The sequence below is a fragment of the Bombus huntii genome, unplaced genomic scaffold (genome assembly GCF_024542735.1).
Source record: "Bombus huntii isolate Logan2020A unplaced genomic scaffold, iyBomHunt1.1 ctg00000082.1, whole genome shotgun sequence".
In the NCBI taxonomy this organism is placed as follows: domain Eukaryota; kingdom Metazoa; phylum Arthropoda; class Insecta; order Hymenoptera; family Apidae; genus Bombus; species Bombus huntii.
Genome location: NW_026099337.1, coordinates 82,095 through 105,340, shown reverse-complemented (window position 1 = coordinate 105,340; position 23,246 = coordinate 82,095). Strand labels below are relative to the sequence as shown.

At 36.8% G+C, this 23,246-nt stretch overlaps 1 long non-coding RNA gene across 1 annotated transcript; it reads left to right on the top strand.

The window, feature by feature from the left end:
* Positions 1–20,408: 20,408 nt before the first annotated feature.
* On the top strand, positions 20,409–21,899 carry LOC126876540 (uncharacterized). Its single transcript, XR_007694279.1, has 4 exons — positions 20,409–20,835; positions 20,911–21,179; positions 21,263–21,359; positions 21,522–21,899. It is a non-coding gene; the product is annotated as an uncharacterized LOC126876540 (long non-coding RNA).
* The last annotated feature ends 1,347 nt before the right edge of the window (positions 21,900–23,246 follow it).

Below are 23,246 nucleotides of genomic sequence, written 5' to 3'. Positions count from 1 at the left end.
AACCACGCACTAAATATCTTGCAAAACTAGTAACCACGCTCTGCTACCATGTTAAGGAAATTCGAGGATTTGGGAATACAAATAATTGACTATATTTCCCACACAACAGTTATACATCTATATTACTCTCTGAAGAACGTCTTGCACGCACGCTGGTCGCCAACCGACTATCCTAGATTCTTCTAACATCTGGCAACAGTCTTTTGTCTCCACTAAGACCTTGACGCCCTCTAACCCTTACACACACACTCTCATGTACAGTGTAAATGTATCACTTCCCTAACAAATAAGTATGTTATTTCGTTACCACTTATCTCGTTCATCTCGCTGCTGTGTGCTGCGTGCGCTGTTGCCATCCATATGCCTGCTCCTGAGTTGCCATATTCGCTCGTGCCGGCTGCTGATTGACGATGGAAGTTTCCACGCCCCCTGTTCGTATTGCCTTTGTTTCCTCTTCCTCTGCTGCGACCACGTGTTGACCCACGCCGATAACTGTTACTGCTTCCCGCTTGGACGCCATTTTGACACTCTCATGCAAAATATCCCACTCTTCCACATTTGAAGCATCCTTCCTTTTTTGCAGCAAAGGCATTAGTTTTCATTTCTCCTCGATTAGACTTATCTTTCTTTTCCGCTATTTCTATTTTATTCTTCACGCACGCTACCGTTTGTTTCTCTTCTTTCACTGCATCTATTATATCCGCTATGTAGCTATACTCTTCGGGTAACGTATTGTTTTCGCACGTTCGCTGGGAGACGCGATCTCGAAGAAGCGCGCCAACGGGAGTCGTAAATTCCCGTTACGATTTGCTAATCGACGCCGCGAATCGCTCGATCCCTTATTTCGTTTAGGATAATAAGGGTAGTTAAATGAAGGATAACGCTGTTGCTAACAGGTTATTATATATTTTCACAAACCAACAACTTCGGTGTAACACAAAATGAATATTTGTTATGAGATGACTACGAATGAGTGCGACCTGAGTCTCTAGACGGATTATCGCGTATACTGATGGATTTGTCGACTCATTGTATTCGAATTGCTGACCGCTTGACGAGATGCTTGATTGAGACTGACTGATCTTCGGGTGTAAACCCGGTCGAAGGATGTTGACTGTTCGAAGGATGTAAAGTCAGTGATGTTCGGAGACGATGCTGTGGCGGAGGAAAGCTAAGGATGGGTGTGTCTAGCGCACGGGACCATCGGATTTGTTGGTGACGATTTTGACTAAGGGAGTGAGGGAAATAGTCTTCGTTGTTAATTGGTTAAACGAAGGGTCTTAACCGCCCTCGAGAGAAAGTGGTTCGTGGGAGGAAAGTTGCATCATACGTGAGAAAAACCAACTTTCCCTTGTCAAGCCGTAGTAGACAAAGGTCTTTAGAAATGCTTTGGAAACAGACGTTTGTTCAGTTTGAAGGACCTCGACTAGGAAATTCCTAAGATTTATGGAAGATACTTGAGACTATTGAGGGTACGCAGTGAGTATCCGAAGACATCTGGTTGCCATCTTGCCCGCGGTGTGTGGCCTGGGCTAGGTAGAGTTACGCGACGTAACACGTATTTATCATGTAATTCAGCTTTTCCCTTTCACTCACTTTTGCGCCTGCACCTTTTAATTCATTTATTAATTTTTCAAGATCGCTAAAAAACGATGCTGAATCACTGTATTTATCAAGACTTATCTTCTCCAATCTCCTTCTGCACACGATCTAGTGCCGTCGATTCTTTCAAGTACACTTCGTCGAACTTTTTCATTATTTCATACGCTGTTTTTTCTTCCCTAATATATTCTAATTGTCTATTTGAGAAGGCACTGTAAATTATATTTATCGCCTTCAGATCCTTTTTATCCCAGTCTGGATTGTCTGTTTCAGTCTTCACTCTAGTTATAACAATATCACATTCTTTATATCTCAGAAACATTGTTATTCTTTTCTTCCACATACCGTAACCCTCACCATCGAATATCGATAGCATAATTTCCGATCTCTCCATTTTAATTGATTTCCTATTCTTTACTCAAGCGTTCCTACGTGCTTGAAGTATTTTTTCTTTTATTTTATATTCTTTGAACGTTTCTTCCCTTACTAAACTCGCAAGACTAAAAACCACGCACTAAATAGCTTGCAAAACTAGTAACCACGCTCTGCTACCATGTTAAGGTATAGAGAGGATTCGAAAATACAAATAGTTTACTTTATTTCGCACACAACAGCTATACATATATATATTACACTCTGAAGACTTCGATAACCTTCTTGCACGCACGCTTGTTGTCAACCACCTCCTCTAGATTCTCCTAACAGCCTCCAATCGTCTTTTGTCTCTACTGAGACCTGGACGCCCTCTGACGCTTACACACACATTCACGTGTACAGTGTAAATGTATCATCTACGTAACAAGATCATCAACGTAAAATCCTACCGTCCTCCCGAACATCATAAAACCGAAATAAATAAACAGATGACTGAAATGTTAAACAAAGAGATTATAGAACCCTCCGACTCTCCCTATAACTCTCCTGTCTGGGTCGTTCCAAAGAAAATCGACGCATCAGGGAAACAAAAGTGGCGAGTAGTGATTGACTTTAGGAAGTTAAACGAACTAACAGACCAAGACGCGTATCCACTACCTGACATTAACGATATACTATCACAGCTAGGAAATAAGAAATATTTCTCCTCTTTAGACTTATCCTCAGGGTTCCATCAAATACCCATGGACGAGAATTCAAAGAAATACACTACATTTAGCACACCATAAGAACACTTCCACTATAATAGAATGCCATTCGGGCTCAAGAACGCACCTGCTACCTTTCAAAGAATGATGGATACCACGTTAAGAGGTTTGATTAACAATCATTGTTTCGTTTATCTCGATGATATCATTATATTCGGGCAATCGATGGAAGAACATACTAAAAACTTAGTCATTATATTCCAAAGACTCGGGAAAGTAGGTCTAAGAATACAACCAGATAAATGTGAATTCTTAAAGCCCGAATTAGAATATCTAGGACATGTAGTGACAGCAGATGGAGTAAAACCTAACCCTAAAAAGATAGAAGCAGTAAAGAATTTCAAACTACCAAAAAATCCTACAGATGTAAAATCATTCCTTGGGCTAGCTGGATACTATAGAAAATTTATTAGAAACTTCTCTAAAATTGCCAAACCTCAATCTATTTTTAAAGAAGGACATTTAGTATTAATTCATAACGATCATAAAGAACACAAGATAGATACTGAATGGCCAGGGCCATACACCATTGAAAAAGTGAAAAACCCCTTATTATGAAATAATAGTAAATCACTCGATTAGGAAAATACATGGTAACCGTATTAAACCTTACTTTCCAGGACGATCTTCACCTTCTTCATAGTTAGCTAAGCTAAACGTTATACCCCTTAATGGTAGTTCTATATATCAAGAAAAATTAGCTCATGCATACTTATATAGCGAATCCGTAAACGTAATTATAGGTTTAGACATTAAGGATATATATGCAAAACTCAGCGAAATTAAAAGATTTAGACTAATGTTAACAGAACATTTTAAAAGTGAATGCCCGTATTCCAATGAAATGATTACACGCGCTCGCAAAAGAAATTTAGACAATGTAATCATGCATATTAAATTTATGACACACACTTGTTACCGAAGAGGCTCATTGAATTTTGTTGGATCCATTTCTAGAAGTCTATTTGTAACTCTGGATAACGATAATTTAGAATTAATGAATAAAAATATAGATAAATTTTTTGATGAAAACAATAACTTAAAAACCAATATAACTTACAAAACAAATTTCAAAACTATAGCTTTACCCTTAACTGACAGTCTAGAAGAAATCCTAACAAAAATTGAAAACGCTCCAAAAATCATTAATAATGTATAATCGTATAGAATGCACCTCAATCAAATTTCCAACGAAGTAAACTCTCTTAATTATGAACATAGAATTAGAAGTCTTAAGAAATAGGAACTAAGTGTCTTATAAATTATTAGTTATATTGATCTAGCATTACTAGGAACATATGTATATTTAACAAAATAGGATTATTCGATATTATAAGCAAATGCCTACCTTCCAAATTATGTATTCGCGTATTATGTTGTAAAACCAAAGAAAAAAAAAGACACAGGTATAAGCAATATCTCGAGACCAATAGAGCGCACCTTTAAACACATATTCCACACCTGAAATACAACCATTACGAGAATTACCTGAAGACACCAATTCAGTCATCCTCGAAGCAAGGCATGTAAGATTCCAAAAGGGCATACAAAAGGAGGCACTACACCGAAAATAAGAGTCTGGAGGACCAGCCGCACTCTAACACTGGGGGAATGTAACGTCAACAAATATGTCCAACCGACTCAGGAAACCTGAACCGCCTTGCACACGACACCGACTCCCAAAATAAAGGATTATGAATTCGGCACGTAGGCATAAGATAAACGAACATCTAGAAGGGCTGGTTCTTGATCGAGGCTTCAGTCTTTCGGTAACAGTTTAATCGCACACTTGTAATCCTATTATAGAATAGAGGTATCTCGAACTCTGGTTCAAGAACCCAACATTTTTTTATTATTATTTTCCCATTACTTTTACGTGACAAGCAAAGCGTAACGATAAACAAACTCCGGGCAAAACAATGTTGCCGCTACGTGCAATCGTCAACCGAGGTTGAATTTAAAGTTTTCGATACTCCCCCGAGTATAAATAAAAGAACACGATCGTTAAGACAGTTAGTATCGAACATTCTTATAGCGAATTAATATCGAACGAACGTAAGCATTACCTTGTATACACATATCGAGCAACACTAAGCGAACGACGACTAATTCTGTACTGCAAATAATTTTAAATACATTTGACTACACTAAGTATCAACTCGTCTGGTCATTAATCAACAACGCGTTTAATCGTCCTCCACATACATGTTGTATAAGCTACTATGTGTATATTTATTTATGTTTCCCATAGTACAGACGTATTCCTTATTTTATTGTAGCTGTGTAATTTCAGTAGTCTTGCATAAAGGACATCTGTTTTGTTGCAATTGTATCAGCTATTAATTGTAATACTTGAAGCGTTTGTATCTAATCGTCATGCATCTGTGGTGGCACTCGACCATGGAACTTTCCAACGGCTTCGCGACACAAAGCGCTATACCTTCAAAGCGTAAGGCCGACACGCCTAATGTACCATTGATATCCCTACAGTTCTTTCGCCGAATATTCGGAAGAATGCATACGCGGCAACCGTTGCGGACATCTAATAAACGCGTGCGTAGTGGAGATATCGAGGGGCAACAAAGAAAAGAATCCATTTGGTTTCGAATCAAAGATTCATTCTGCCCCGAGCTGCGGAGTGCGAAAGGTTAAGCGTCATAGCGAAGCAAACACAATTAGAGATACGTGATTATTGACTCTTGATAGTTAATCGTTAATCGTTAATCGTTGTTCATCGTTAATCGTTAATTGTTTTTGATCGTTCATCGTTAATCGTTAATTGTTGTTGACAGTTAATCGTTAGTCGTTAATTGTTGATCATAAATTGTTGACTGTTGATTGTTAATAATTTAATTAACTTTTTTGTTGAACATCAAGAGTATTTCTTGTGGGCACCTTCACCCACTATCCACCTCACATCGTTATTCTACATACGGAAGGCAAGATTGATATCAAGTTCGAAGGACAGACCGCAGAAGTCTGGTCTCTGCTATTACCACGAGACCTTTCGAGACCGCGCAAGGAAGTGCCGGGCCCCTTGCAACTGGACCCAGTGAAACGAGACCAGCCGTCCGTAAACGCGGCATGTGGCGATGGCTTTAGTATCCCATCGCATTTTCGTGACGGACAGGGCACCAAGGATCTCTTTTCTTGTGAACACCGGTGTCAATATAAACGTATACTCGTGCAACAAACTACGCGGATCCGCGAACAAAGATACGTACGAGCTGTTCGCGGCGAATCGAGTGGTCGAAGCAAACCGAAAACGCCTTTCGCGAGTCAAAACGCATCGTCTCTGACGCCACAATGTTAGTGTCACGACCGGCATACTTCAAATCCGATGGACTGACGATGGAGATAAAGATGTGGCGGCACTCGGCGACAATCGGCGGCAATATCGCTGAAGTGTCTAATGAACCATCAACATCCCAACGGTCCTTCCGCCGAAGGTTCTAGAAGAAAGAGCACGTGGCAACGGTCGCGGACGCCTAGCAAATGCAAATGCATGGTGGGGATGTTGAGGGATGACAAAAGAAAGTAATCGGATTCGATCGAAAGTCAAATCATAAGAGCTTCAGTCTTGGAAAGTCACGCCTAGAGTTTGGAAGTGGATTGTAAAGTGAATTGTTGTTAGAAAAAAAATAAAGTTTCTTTTTTTTATTTACACCTCAAATTTCTTTTTTTATTTTGTTATTTTACGTGACATTAGCGCATTCGGTATCGGCAACAGCGCGTGAACGACAAATGGCAGCCGCTAGGATTCGTTACAAAATCTTTGTCTCCCGTGCGATTAATTCTGTATTTAGAATAATTTTAAATATATTTGACAATATCAAGTATCAACTCGTCACGTCATTATTTAAATCATCCACCACAAATCCAAAAACAGAATAAGGAAAACAGAGAAACGAACAAATAGAAAATTAAGTTGCTAACATGTTTTTCTATAATAATATTTTAACATCAATATTGTAATACGCAATGTGTTACGCCGCCTAAAACATCTGCACGCCAGCCCGCGCGACCGGACAACAACCGACCTGCGTAACGTCACTTCGACCCTCAATAAACCTAAGGACCCACCATAACTTTCACTTCCCTGTATTGTTTCGCCATGTGTCTTCAATCCGTTTGTCTTGAAGAATTTCTAAAGCTTAAAAATATTCTCGAAACACAGTCGGTTTTTAGAGAGGTCCTTGGGTTTATTAGTCGCACTTAAAACACGGAGAAAGCGGGTATGCACCCATTAGGAAAATCCGAATAGCCCTGTAATAAAACAAGCTAGGTTTTTCTCACGCACACAGTCATCTATCCACCACGATGGTAGGAGACTCGATACTCATCCCTTCGAGCAGTAGTGCAGGTCATGACCAATCGACACCGCGCTTCGTGGCCCTCACTTTTTCTAACGAAAGTGGGAACAACGAATCCGCGTTCTTTAGGCACAGGGGCACACCCACACCGAACTTTTCTTCCGTATTAGAAAAAGAGCGACAGACAGTCTAAAAACTAACGCCTAACGCGGCAGTCTACACATAGCGCGAGAGTCGCATACTTCACGCAAATCTTTTGTCGGTTCTCGGTGTTGTCGAACACACATCTTCTCTCCTAAATATATTATAGTGCTAAGTCCATTAATACATTAATTTCCATTATAAGAGCCCTGCTCTAGCGTACATATCTATCGCATCTTCATGCGACAAGTTGTTAACTATTTATTTCTCTACGTCAGTGTAATCTAAGTGTTGGAAATATATAATTTATAATTCTGTGAATCACAGTGTTATACAAACTCAATCACCCCTATTATCTCAACGGAAATCAGGGGATCGATCAATTCGTGGTGTCGATTGTTATAATCGTAACGGGGATTTACGACCCCCGTTGACGTCTCTCCTCGCGATTACGTCTCCCCGCAATTGGTCGAAATTTACACAATGTGAAAATGAAAAAATTGGAAGCAACCGAACTACGGATGAAACTAAATCACTTCGCTGCTTGTAAAGATAACTTTTAGTGTTATAAACATAAGTCAAGTAGCAAAGAGCATAAATTGAATTTACCCAAACTCTTCTTGAAATCTGACAAAATGATTCTTTATTTTGTCAAAAAAATCTTTACGTATTTTCCATTCCCATTCGTCGCTTTTTTCAGTGGCGTGTTTATCGCTACGTCGAAACTCCGTCGGGTAGCAGTTAATTTCATTTAAAGTAGAAAACTATTCAGAAACGTGTATACGTTACACAGCAACAAACCAGTCGCCCTGTTATTACCTCGTTCTCAACAGTTCAAATTTCAGGGACAACCGACTACTTAGTATCGACCCAGTACGTCATATTTACTCGCCAAAAGAATTGTAAACGAAAATTGTAACCAGACGTGCCGTTAGTAACTACCATTTTTCGCGAAACTTCTTTTTCATTTGGCGGAAATTTAAACAAACCCCGAAACACCGTGGCGTTTTGCAACTGTCTTTAATCCTTTAAGATAAAAAAGATTGACGCAAAATTTTGACGGGATGAAATTTCACGATATATTCAGGTGAAACGATGCGAAATTAGAGCGAAGCTTATAATGGGAATATAGTTTGCTTGTCTGTTGTCATAAAATGAGATATGCAGAATATATTAAAAAATAGAGTATATGTAATACGAAACTTTATATTATTCATGTTATTATGGACAAAATATCACAATATGTTCATATATTTAAATCTCCTCCGAAAAAGATTATTGTATGTAGAACACAGTTTAACTGTATTTTGAATTCTTGTTTATCAGATCACAATTGATAAGTTGATATTAGGATGATTATCCTCATTTGAAACAATTTTGTGACTGTTACTTGTCAATATACTTTATATCTTATGTACATTTTAAATATAGTACGCAAACTCGAAGTTGCAAGGAACATTAATAAAAACTCAATATTTCAATAACGCCTTTCATGATTATAATTAAATATTTTTTCAAAATGTCGTATCAGTGTTACATCTAGCACCCCCTCCCCCACACACAAAAGTTTACCAATTTATAATATATGTACTAGTAGATTGACAAGTTACGATTTACAGGTTATATAGAATTCTATTTTATGATTTTATAATTTTTCGTTAAATACAATAATCAAATAACTTGCAAATAGTAAAATTTCATTTGTTTTATCGTCAAACTTGTGCAAGGGAACATATTAATGCTGGTAACTTTAGTGACTTGCAAAATTTCAATAGTGCAAGACAGGCCAGATATTCAATTGCAATTGGTTGCTATCCATATTTTCATCGGTCTTACAATAACCTTATGTTATCAATTATGAATTAAAAAGTTAATGAAATCACAACTCACCCAAGGCCAATGGGTATGACTTCTTTTCGAAGATCGATTGAAATCTCGAGTTTGTTGTTTGAGACATTCAGTTACCACAAGACAAAAACACCACTCCATTACAGCCGACGTAAACAAAACATGACAGATTCTTCCAATTCTCGGACAACAAACATAGGCATACATACTGTTTTAAAGTCACAGTCTGTCGTTGAACTTTCGCCAAGTAACTTGATACGCACATATACACGTCCCTCGAAATCAGTTTTCGACGAAAATACATACGTGACATGTTATGTTGCAACCGAACGTGAATTTCTCGCGGGAAATAGCCTGATATCGTTTATTTATGCGTCTCTCAAATACGAATTTTACTATACACTTCGTTTAAGACACGCCATTTTGCAAAACGATTATCGAAAGATTACTGCTTACATCGAGATCGAGAATAGATTCGCAGGAAGCTGGATGCCGCGATTTCTTCCCGCGCTTTACTTTCTTCCGAAGTTGTGATTGGTTGATTTCCTGCTGCCATATTCGGTTTCGCCGAGAATCGTGAACACGTACGCTGGAAGCAATGCGGGGTAATTATTTAATTTATTTCATAATATTATTTAACATATATCGTGAAAAGTTCTGAATATTCGGATTCTTCTGTTATCGTTTCATCGTATGTTAGCATTATCAGCTCTCGATATCGAATTGGCAAACAGAATTTTTCTCATACAAAGTAAGTCACATTAAGTATATGTATATGTATAGTCGAAGCAATGCAATTAAAAATTTTTCCATTTTAATTGCTATTATTTATCACAGACATTTTACCGAGCATTCATTTTATAAATCTTATACATACATATATATATATATATATATATATATATCGGGTTTACATTAGAATTAGGGTTAGGGGCGTGAAACGAATCTTCGTTTGGGTTACACGTTGTCGTTATGCAATGGAGAAGACATTGACTAGTGCAAATACGATTATTATAGAACCGGACAAGTAACCGCGGTAGTTAGGTGCTCGAGATACTAATGACAATGATCCTAGGTTCAATAACGAATCCGCGGTCAACGGGATGACAACAGAACGTACTCACAAAGTCTAAGTCTGAGAATAATCACTGATCGCGAAGGCGTTACTCTTGGATCGATGAGATCGCGAGCGAGAAAGCCTTTCCCGTCCCGATGATGCCACACAGGAAAACTATAACGGGGTGTGTCTAAGGATACGAGATCATCGGATTCGTCGAGAAAAGCCTTCGTTCAGAAAGTGTTGCTGCTAATTGGTTAATCTCCATATCGGTGGTTAGAAAAGGATGCTAGCCGCCCTCGAGGGAAAGTTGCTAGTGGGAGACGCCGCTCGTTGAAAAATATGTCTTCCCTATCTTCCCGTAGTTGGGACAAAGACTGTTTGTCTGTTTGAAGGACTTTAGTTAACTAAACCTTAAGATTTATAACGGGCCCTCGGGCTAGCCGAACATGTACTGCGGAGACGCATCGACATCTGGCAATCATCTTACTCGAAGAATAGGGTCTGCACGTGGCGAGCCACGGGACAGAAACCGTTGGAATGTTTACTGTCGCGTGTCGCCACAAATATTTCTTTTAAGGAGAGCTATAGAATTACTTCATACCTTTGTTAGGCAAAGCGTTCATCCCGTGACCGCGGCTACGTTCGGCGACTGACTGTCGCCTCGAACCCAAGCTCATTATCACAATTCTCGAATAATTACAATCGGGTTGAATAACTACAATTGTTCAATTACAGCTATAGTAGACTCTAGGTTACAATGTTGCGGGATTATCCAAAATTCCAAAGGCTCCGGTGTTCTTTCATCTCCGACACGGCCATCCTGACTATCACACGTCCTCGTGTGTAACTAAAATATCGTATTTCTTACATTAGATTCGATACAACTGACATTATTTGCGATTTAACTAAATGTCCAAGTAAGTCAAGGGTCCAGTGCAATAACAAAGTTTCGTTCGGAGGTTTGACAACAGAAAAATAAAAGAGAATAGGAATTTGTAATGTTATAATTTGTATTCAAAGTGTTAGGTGCGTTCTGTGAGTCGCCAGCCAGACCGTAATGACACAACAGATCATTTTCGATTTCGTACACCGGTGAACCTCAGTTTGTTGGATCATATTGCCACGTTGGGTGCATTACACCCAGAAAGCACGTAAGCCCACTCAACGGGTTACAACAAAAACACATCAACCCTCTCAACGGGTTACAACAAAAACACATCAACCCACTCAACGGGTTACAACAAAAACACATCAACCCACTCAACGGGTTACAACAAAAACACATCAACCCACTCAACGGGTTACAACAAAAACACATCAACCCATTCAACGGGTTACAACAAAAACACATCAACCCACTCAACGGGTTACAACAAAAACACATCAACCCACTCAACGGGTTACAACAAAAGCACATAAAACCACTCGGTGTATTACTATGACCACAACGCAGTGTTAATGATCCTCTGAGGTCAGTGTACTTGCATCGTTATTATCACCGCCGTTGTCATCACCGCAGACGTCTAACTCAGCAGGGACGCAACCTTCTGGCATTTTTCTCAGTCTGTCGTGTCTGTCCTTATATGATCGTTTGCCGTCTAAGGTTTTTAGGGTATATCTATCTCCTTCCAAAATCTCGGCTATTACGAATGGACCCCTGAATTTCGGATCTAACTTCGTCTGGTTTCTTTCCTCGTTTTTACGTAACACGAAATCGCCAAGGTTGAACCTAACTATTTTAGCTTTGTTTTTGTCGAACCTATCCTTATCGTATTTGGCGCAGTGATACATCGAGCATTTTCGACGATCGCATTTGCGTCTAAGTTAGTTTCGCTTAGTAAGGAGTTATCCCGGTGATCGTGGATTCGTTTGAACTCAAACATTGCTAATAGTATTATTTAATTTAATTATTCGTAGATCGTATTATTCATTAGGCTTAGTGTTTGTTAGACTTATTATTAGTTGTACTTATTATTTGTTAAGCTTAGTGATAGACCTGTATATATGTCTAAATAAAATCTCGGCTTTGTGAAACGATGGCTAGTCCACACGAAGAGTCGTCGCGCGCCCAAAATTCGAATCGTGACCCGACATATATATATATATATATATATATATATATATATATATATATATATATATATATATACAAGATATATATACAAGAAAGAAGATACAAGAAAGAAGATACAAGAAAGAAGGAATATTATATTAGCGGCATTTTTGTAGCCATTATATAGGGTTTCGATCGCATAATTAATCAGTATCAACTTACCAGTCTTTAACGGAAGGACAAAAAGAAGAGCAGACGACACACAGACCGCAATCATGATCATTTTCAAGTAGAATCTCAAACTGCCGTACATCTTAGAAAACTTCGTTAGTCGTAAGGGATCAAAGGATGATGTCCGCGCTAGGGAAAATAGATGAGAAGCGGCTATTTCAACAACCACCGTGTAGGTACTGCACTAGCCAGAAGTATCTGCGACAGAAATCAGAATACACTCGTTTTCGCATGGTTGGATCAATTTCGCGTGGGACTAACCTGATTGAACCTAACGCGGGATAATTGCTCAACTCACGACTTTAACCAGCCCGCTTGATTCTCTGTAAATGCTTGAAATTGACGCTTGGATTCTTTCCAGATTAACTAGCTTTGCCCCTCCCTCCCTTTATCTATTTTCTTAGATCGACTTAGACTGCCACAATATATTATCTTTCTTCTTTTCTTTCCTTTTCTTTCCTTTTGATCTTTTAAAGCCCTAAATCGCTGGCTATTTTGTATACTATATATTTTGTACACTCAATTACTCTGTAAGTCATAAGTACATATGTTTTACAACGTTATTTGTCATATTTCAGTTAAACCCCAGAAAAGCCAGAAATATATTTTCAGCATGTTTTAACGCGCCCCTGGCAAAGATCTCAAAAACGAGTTGCGGCACAATTTAAAGCGACAAATAGCATCGCGTGTCTCGTTGTGGTAACACACGGTTCGCCAGTTTTTTTTTTTTTTTTTTTTTTTTTTTTTTTTTTTTTTTTTTTTTTTTGATATCGGTGACTGCCATATTCTCTTGAGTTTCCAAATCGTAAAGAATCTTTCCCCAGGGATTGGTCAACTGTGTATGTCCCCATGCGACGTAACTTGCTTAAGGAACACGAGCCGGTGATATGCAGGCAACGTATAATTGATTATCATTCGCTCTGAAACGCTGAAGTAATGACCAGTGCAGTGGTCCAGTGGTCATATTGAATGCCGCTGGATATATCAGCATTTGGCAACCTAACCCAGAGAAGCAGGAAATATGAAGCTACCGAATACCAATTAACTTCGTAGTTGCACGGTTCACATTCCATCATTTCTGAATATGCGAGGACAGTCCTCTTATTGTGCTTTTAATTCTTTTATTTGTTTCATTTTCAGCAAATATACTGGTTTTTTTAAATTAAGCTTCTGTTTATACAGAGTTACAGATTATATTAATTTTATATAGAATATATTTAAGAAAGATATTTAATTTTTTGCTAGTTAAGTATTGATCGATTAAGTTACTGTACCTTTGTTCCGATAAATGCGTGCCATTTCCTCGAATCTAATATCATAGCAAATGCCAATACCTATTTTGCAGCCCTTCACATCGAACGTCGTTAGGGAGTTACCAGGACTGAGTGAATCACTCTCTCGAAAAGTAATCTTATTAGGAATGTCGATGTCGAATAGATGTACCTAATAACATAAAAATGTAGTCGCTAATTCTATTGCTGCAACTTTTGTAATTTAATATCAAAGTTACCAACTCCTAAACTTTAATTATTTTTTATTTAATAACTGACAGCGTTTTTATCACTTTCTTTTATTAAAAAATCTTATCATTTAATAATGTTTAAAAAGGAGAAAAAATAAGTATAATAATATTTTAAGTATTTGAAAAATTTATACAACACAAACACATTACAACAAAAATGGGCGTTTCCCGTATCATAACGTATTTTATAAACCGTAAATTATAGAATTGGTTATAGTATACGTATGTACATATGTATATTCCTAAATTATTCCTAGATAGAGTCACTTTCTTCGCCCCAATATTTTCAAATTCAAAGCCATAAAGGAATATATTACTTACCTTTCGGTGTTTTGCTATCAAAGTTCCATCGGGACCCCAAATAGTACAGGTATTGTACAATTTATCGCCCTCTATTTCAGGCATCGTACCACCAACTACATAGATGTTGTTTTCTTTAGCTGCGTTCGATGAAGCAACGCTCGTTTCACCATCAGGAATACTCTCGGCGTATTTTGGAAAGTACTCTGCGTTACAATATTTCAATTAATGAAATGTCTTTTGTTCCAACCATAAATTAAATTGAAATGTTTGTCAGTTTTTTATTTTTTAAATTATTAAAATAACTAAGTTTTATATTTCGACTTAATTAAATATGCAATTACTTAGCTAATAGTATATATAATAAATTGTTTCTACAGGTTCAAAATGAAAAATGAATATTTAGAAATATTTAATTACGACAATGCTATTTGTGTTAGCATCAGTGGCTTGTTACTCAACGACTTTGCTAGTACTTTTTGAAACATAAAGTTAGTTTTCAATTAACACTTATACTAGAGGCGGAATTATAAATGCAAAATAATTGATAATACTAATTTATAAGTACCTAATTATTAGTATCTTCAAAAATATATTTATACAAAAATCACGATAATCATGAAAATGGGGAAATCCTATATTCTCGAATCAATTCACAATTTATTTTGTATATTAATTAGATTCCGCGCTCATCAGTACGTACTCACTGGCGAGATCGAGAAAATGTATCGGCAATTCCTCGTACGACCAGAGGATCGGAAATATCAAAGGATATTATGGCGCAGCGCGAGTGGAGAAACAGAAACATATGAGCTTAACACCGTAATACTCTTATCATAGAAATAGAAGCAGTCCTCAATTCCCGCCCGCTAACTCCTATCTCCACCGATCCAAATGATCTCCTAGCCCTCACTCCCGGACATTTCCTCATTGGCGATTCATTAATGTGCTTACGTGATCGAGATTTCAGAGACATTCCATCGAACCGACTCTCCAAATGGCAGCATATCCAACAGCTTAAACAACATTTTTGGAACCGCTGGCATAAGGAGTATTTGAACGAGCTAACCAACCGCAATAAATGGAGCAAGGGTGGACACAGCATCCAAAAGGGCACAATCGTCATCCTCAGAGAGGACAACGTTCCCTCCATGCATTGGCCTCTGGGCCGAGTTCATCCAGGCGCCGATGGTGTTGTCACGTAAAATAACAAAATAAAAAAGGAATTTGAGGTAAAAAATAAAAAAAAGAAAACTTTATTTTTTTTCTAACATCAATACACTTTACAATCTACTTCCGAACTCTGGGCGTGACTTTTTAAGACTGACTCTTATGATTTTACTTTCGATCGGATCCGATTACTTTCTTTTGTCATCCCTCAACATCCCCACCGTCCATGCATTTGCTAGGCGTCCGCGACCGTTGCCACGTGCTCTTTCTTCTAGAACCTTCGGTGGAAGGACCGTTGGGATGTTGATGGTTCATTAGGCACTTCAGCGATATACATTGTCGCCGAGTGCTTTATCTCTATCGTCAGTCCGTCGGATTTGAAGTATGCCGGTCGTGACAGTGTCATCCGGACAGCTACAGTTCAGACGGCAAAAAGCATTTTGGATCGGGGCGTCAAAAGGCTTGTCCCACTGCCAATTCAACCCGATCTCGAGAAACCCGAACAACTAGCCACCGAGACGAAATAAGATGGGAACTTCAACCACACCTCGCTAGTTTGATCGGTACCCTCTCAACGGGGGGAGAATGTTACGCCATGCGGCTTACCATAGGTCATATTCTTAACTATCGATCGCGGCACTATAATGTCGCAGACGGACCGTCGCGTCTGCCCGGCAAACAAACATTGTAGTGGCAAGCGCATGATTCATTAAGCAGGGCGACTTCCAGAAACGTCGACTCGTGGTCGTTATTTTACCTCGCGTAAAAGAATGTGGCGTGATCCGAACGTAGTGGGGGTCGCCTTCCAGAAAAAACGAAAAAAATCGAAAGGCGTTCAGAACTTTTCGAGAAGTCGAACCGTCAACACAGGTGGTATGTCGCGCATTACTTATCAACCAAAACGCAGTTACATTTTTTTTGTTCCATTTATATCTTTCTAGTTAATAAGTTGTTGAAATAAACATTAATTTATTTGTGTTAATTCTGTGGAATTTCATTGAACTACTGAACTGATCAGTTCGTGGCGTCGATTATTTAATCGTAACGGGAAATTACAACTCTCGTTGACGTGCTATCTCGCGATCGCGTCTCTCCGCGAACGGTCGAAACAAAATGATTCACTAAAAACTGTCCTGAATTCCTAAGAACTTATTTACCGCAAAACTGACAAAGTGTTTATTTAAAAAATGAGGTTGAAGGTAGTCCTTTTCTTTCATTTCATTCATTTTCATTTTCTTTCTTAAGTATGGCTAACACAATATCTAATCAATTAAAATTTTATATTTTCACGTGAAAAGTTTCTTTAGATAATTATTATCAACATGATGACTAACTCTTACGGATTAATACGTGTCTGTAGGGCAATCCGGTGGACTCGATCGGCTTTTTACTTCGAAAGTTGAGTAATCGGTGTCGCTTTCTTACGCATCTTTGAACTGTATAAATGTTTTAAAATTGTTTGATCCAGAATGTACCACACCGGACAATCAAGAAGGCAGGTGCCTTGACTACAGAAAATGTAAACCTCTGCAAGAAATATGGCAGATACAGTACCGTACAGCCACCGATTTTTATAGACGATCAGTGTGCAGATACCAGGGCAATGTTACGATCGTTTGCTGTCCGAACGATCCAAACAAAGAGAAGAGAGAAATTTTAATAAAAACTGTGTATAAGTATAAGGCTTTGCGACCACCATACTGAGGTTTTAGCAACGTCTCTCATACCAGGGTGGTCGATGGTAAACCAGCTGAACTTGGTACGTTTTATGTCTTTCTTTCCGATTAATAATAAGCCATTTACTGCAAAGAATGAACTTTAAAGGCATTAAACAGCACATCAATGTACATTTCAATTAGACTAAATAATAATGCTATGATTTTATCGGTAGTAACTTTACTTATTAACTTGAATTATTTCTTTCTTTTACTTCATGTTAGGAAGAGTATCTTTTTGCTTGAAATAAAAAATTGATATAGGAGTAATAATATGGATAGAGATCAAAAACTGTTAGGGCAGAAATTACACGTTTGAACTTTATAGTTCAGTATAGTTCAAATAGAAATTATATAGAATTATTTAATAATTTGTATTCCACTGGAATAAAAATTTAATTTCTGTCTTTATCAAATCTCTGTTTCAGAGTATTTGTACGTATGTACTTATCGTCTGCTGTATGATCGAATTTCGAATAGGTAATAATCGTTGTTACTCGTTATGTGAGAAAAAATTATGTATATTCACAACTATGACTATTGCATTTTAGGCGCTTGGCCATGAATCGCTGCATTAGGTTTTCGTAATCCCCGAAACCCAGACAAACCACTATGGAAGTGCGGAGGTTCCCTGATATCGGCTAGGCATGTTTTGACCGCAGCACATTGTGCACATATGGATGGAATAGAAAACATACACAATCATAATATTGCCATTCTTAGATTGGTGGAGGAGGTGCCATTTTCGAGTAAGTCCTCAAATATATATATATATATATATATATATATATGCTATTGAGTATTACTGAAGTATCATATCCTGAAATTTCTTACTGTACACATATATTGTGTCATAAAGCGTGTATAATTCTTTCTCATACTTTTGGTCATTAGTTTCCTGCATTTTCATTTATTTTTTTATTTTTCAGGGTACGTATATCCCATTTGTACGAAAGAGCCCCTACGAAAGAGCAACTTCGTCGGCTATAACCCCCTTGTTGCTGGATCGGGAGCATTAAGATATAGTAAGTGATATCAATTTTATAATAAAATTAAATAGTTCCAGTCTTAAATATCTTTCTTATTTTCTTCGTAGGACGACCACGACGTAATGCATTAATGGAAGTACAAATGCCAGTGATTAAGAACGCCGAATGCAAAATAGCTTATTCCAAATTTCCTAATGCACCTGATATCACTGATGGTATAATATGCGCCGAACATGCTCAGGGTGGAGAGGATTCTTGTACGGTAATTAAGTTACAGAGTTACTACAAACTATACGGTATCTGAAGACACGTCGATTCGAATTAACATCAAATCGACGTCTTAAACATTAAAAATAATAGATAAACACAATTTAATAGTTTTGCCCACTTCTCACACCTCGTTATGGTATTTAATCTAATTTCCTCTAATCTTAGTTTTGCTCAAAATACATATAACATGTACGTTATAAATTGGAGTATTTCAATACACAAATCAATAGAAGATTATTACTGTATATAAGTATAATTTCAATACAATTCGATCGATATATTTCAGTATCTTTGATTAAAAATTTAACGATCCTTTCAGGCTGACCGCGGCGGATCACTGCTGATACAACATGAATTAACCTCGTATTTAATAGGTATTGTGTCTTATGCTTATAAGTGCGGCACAGCTGGGTATCCCAGCGTTTACACTAGGGTCACATCGTACCTTGACTTCATTCTCCAAGCGATGCAATAATATGATATTACTGTTCCATAAATATCATTGTGTAAAAAACGTAAAGTTGGATTTTCTTATTGTGGAGATAAGAAACAGCTCAAATTTACATTGTTTTGTACGTTACAAATTATAGGCTTAAAATGTACGAAATGTAACTTTGAAACGACACTAATTTTTTACGCACGATAAACCTCCACAACTTAGGTATGTAAAGATGATAAACGTATATTAATTCTATTAATTTGGTAATAATAAACCAACTTTCTGAGAAGTTCTGTAAATTTCGTTTCTTTTGTATCAAGAGAATAATGGAATATTCCACTTAGATCGTATACTTCTTGTATGTACGTACAAAATTTTCCGGCTAATCTAAAACACTTCATAAGATAGAGAGCTTCTGGAAATTCGGACACAGAGAGTGCATAAAATACAAGATAAGTCTCGTGTCTTTCAAAATTATTTTTTATTCGCTAAAAACGTCCTGTGTACTCATGCAATCACATGCAACCTCGAAACTTCACTTATTTTTTATCACTTTCCAATTCAATACACAGTTTCTGCATTTTTGACTATATGTAAGAGAAATTTCCATTCAGCCAAAGGTGTACTTACAGATTATAGATTCCTATACGACTCTCAGTAAAAATTTATCCGCACTCCAGATAGTTAAAACTTCTGTCGACCGTATTGATCCATCTGCACTCTTCGTATGACGTCAATATCTGTTCAGTGCTGCTGCGCAGGTTTCTTTGTGTTACGTCAATTCGTTTGTGACCGTTGCGCGAGTAATGGCGCTTTGCAATGGTGATTTGCAGGAAAACAGTGCAGGATGCTGTGATTCGTTTCTTGTGGTCGGAGGTTATGTTTGATGCCTATATTTATCAAAGATTTAATGCACATTATGGAGAAAGTGTTTTGTCACGAAGTGTGTTTGAATGGGCACAAAAGTTCAAAGAAGATCGCACAAGTGTTATGAAAAAACAGCTGGACGCCCGTCCACATCCACGATGACAACATTGAACGTGCTCATGAACTTATGCTCTATGGAATAGACGAGTGACAGTGGATAATGTGGCAAATCATTTGCAAATCAGCCACGGCTCTGCTTATGCAATAGTACACGACAGATTTGGATTTTAAAAAGTTTGTGCGAGATGGATGCCGAAAAAGCTGATGAAAAGGTGAAGACGACGATGCATTCGTGGTTCGCAGCTCAGCCCAAAACATTTTTTAATGAGAAAATATAAAGGTCCTTCGGCAAATGGACAAAGTGTATACAGAAATCGAGTGATTATGTCAAAAAATGATGTATGTCTTTTTTGACAATTGCTTAAAATAAATTCTACACCGACAGAGCGGGTAACTTTTTACTCACCCTCGTAAGACACTTAAATTTCCAATCTATTATGATGAATAAAAGAGCTTATACTATTAAATCTAATTGTATTTTGTTGCATGAGAGTACACGTGTATGTGATGTACATTACCTTTATATCCCCTTGAACGCTTCAATATTGCGCATATATACTATATTTTGTACAGCTTCTATAAAATTTCGTATGTTTGTTTAGGCTGTTAATCTAGAGGCTGGAGTACAAAGAAGTGGCACAATGATGTGGGCTGATGACATTTATAATTATCAAGGAATCACCCCTACATTCGCTCAGGTATATATCGTTGACTATAATGTATTTAACATATATGATTGTTAGAATATTAATAATTAATTTTTAATTCTATCAGAATTTTAATGAAACTGTCCCTTGGGAAGGAAGAACTGATACCTTGATATCACGGTTTGTACATCCTATATATACGACAAATTTTAGAACATTATATAACGAAGAACCAGATCGTCGTGGCCATGTGATGTGAATAAAAGGACTTGAATTTGATGATATTTTTATAATGTTAGATAACATAACTAAGTATCTTCACAGTAAGATAGGATGACATGGTTTACATGATCTTAATGTTGTTCACTCGAGTGATGATATTATAAGGAAAAGTGTAATATCACAGGTAGGATGATTCATAATTTAGAACTACTAACTCATGTATGTATTAAAAATTAAAGAAATATATTAAATTTTATAGGATATTTATGTTTAGTAACCAGTAATTCAGAGATTGGTATTCATGGTTACTATAACGAGGCTGTAGAAACGCACCCTTTCTTCTTTGCAAATGGTCCTGTATTTATGTCTAAGCCGAAACTGGAACCTCTGAATAATTTAGATTTATTCTTGTTATTTTCTAAAATACTTATCTACAGTATACCATAAGGAATGATACCGTATCGCACCTAATCAAGTGCCTTAAGAAACATCAACAGGATATCACAGTAATCCCTTATCGACTGATATGTAAGTAAAAGTTATCTGTCATTGTTATACACAATTATGTGTTAGTGTTATACACAGTTATTTATCATTTTCTATTAATTCAGTTGTAGCCACTACAATATCTATGACACTGGTAGTAATTATAAGAACAATAATGATGTTCTATAAGAGGAAATGATGATTAGGAACAAAAACTTACAGGTAAGTCAAAGTATATGTTATTTGCCATTTGAAAAGAAAGTTACTAACTTGGAATTTTTTGATAAATAATAATTGTGCAAAATATATTGGATTTCAAATTTGTCAAAAATTGAAATTTAAGAAGCATTGTAATAATATAACATTAATATTTTGATTTTTCAGGAGATATCATGCGGTGGATGGATAATATGTAAAAAATATTAAGCAGTATATGAATTTTCATATTGCGTAGAGATAACAAAATGAATTTTAAAAAATGTCGACATGGTAATAAGAAATAGCATCATGACAAAGAATATATAAACACAGTTTCATTTTTTATAAATAAAAATTTGTTGTTCCAGATTTTGAAATATAGTGAAACGTTTAATTAGTATCTTAATATCTTTAAATAATTATTATTTTAGAATCAATTGTAATTGTATCATACGTACTTTTGAATTCGTGCAAGAACATATGTTATTTTGAAGTAGTTATTATTAGGAAATTGTTAGACGCGAACAGTATGCGAAAAGTTAGTATGTAGTGTAATAATTATCAATCAAAGCACAAGAATTAAATTCTTTAGGAAAAAATTTCCGGAATTTCTTATTTACATGATTATAAAGAAATCCATAACAAAAAGGAGCTGCTTTCTAATACTTCTCTTCCTTGTAATGCCTACGTTAACAATAACGAGGTTCGACTTTTTGTTTTTAGAGGGATACTGGAAAATTTGAAAGTACAGTACCATTGGGAAGAAAATCACGATATTGAAAACGATATTTGCAAGTAAATTTCCAAAAAATCTGTTTTCAAATTTTCGCTTTCTATTTCACATTAAAAGAAAGGGAGGGCTGCCTTCTTTTTCTGCAAGACAAAACAAACATTCTGAATCTCGTATCAATGAATGATGTCAATAAGTTATTTTTCTTTTCAGATTGAACAATATTCCAGATTTATTCATAATTTCATACTACGCGAAGAATAGACTTTCATAGGTATATAAAGGAAATATTAAGTATAGGAAAACTCTTTTTCGTTGTAGGTGACATATGCTTCACGGTTGAACACATGTATTTTTGAACACATATAAATGAAAAAGTACTCTTATGGAGAAAAAGAATTGATACCTTCGATTGACATTAGATAATGTATATAAACTTATGAACAATCACTATCACTATCAGTTTGTATTTTAGGTGCACACGCAGATTTGTTGGAGTTCTTATAAAATGTACTTCCTGTACGAACGTTTTATTCTTCCAAATTTTACGATACTATGTCTCATATGATAACTATATGGATTAAACGTAATATAAATGATCCGAAAATAGACTCGAACGACATTAATTGTCTTTCTATTTATACCAATATCGAAAATACAAGTAAAGCTGGAGCAATAGTATGCAAGAATGGACTATTTATTATTTTAAACCAAATCATAGCATATTCAGAATGCACAGTATTATCATGAAACGACGAGTTTTATGTTAATTCCGACCGATTACAATACCTTTCTTTCGTTTACAAGGAACGACGAGACTGGCAGTTGCGTGATTTCCAATGCAAAAGCCGCGATATCTGCACGATAACCTAACCTCAACCGATTTTGTTGTACTATTCTTACGTGGACTTCGTTTGTACCACTTTCGTAACAAAAATAGAATACGTAGAACACAGCATTCCGTTATGCGATATTGTCGATTCCTAACATCCGAAAAATCAGAGATAATTTTTTCCCTACAGTTGTACATTTGTGTGAAAAATTACGAACGTAAAGTTGTTTGGTGCATGCACAGTCCTCCCCTCCGCTGCATTTGCGTGGACATGCTAGAAAGATTCACTTTTCCACGGTGAAACTGTATGTATTATAATTTCATTTTTACAAAGGTCGAACATCCTACT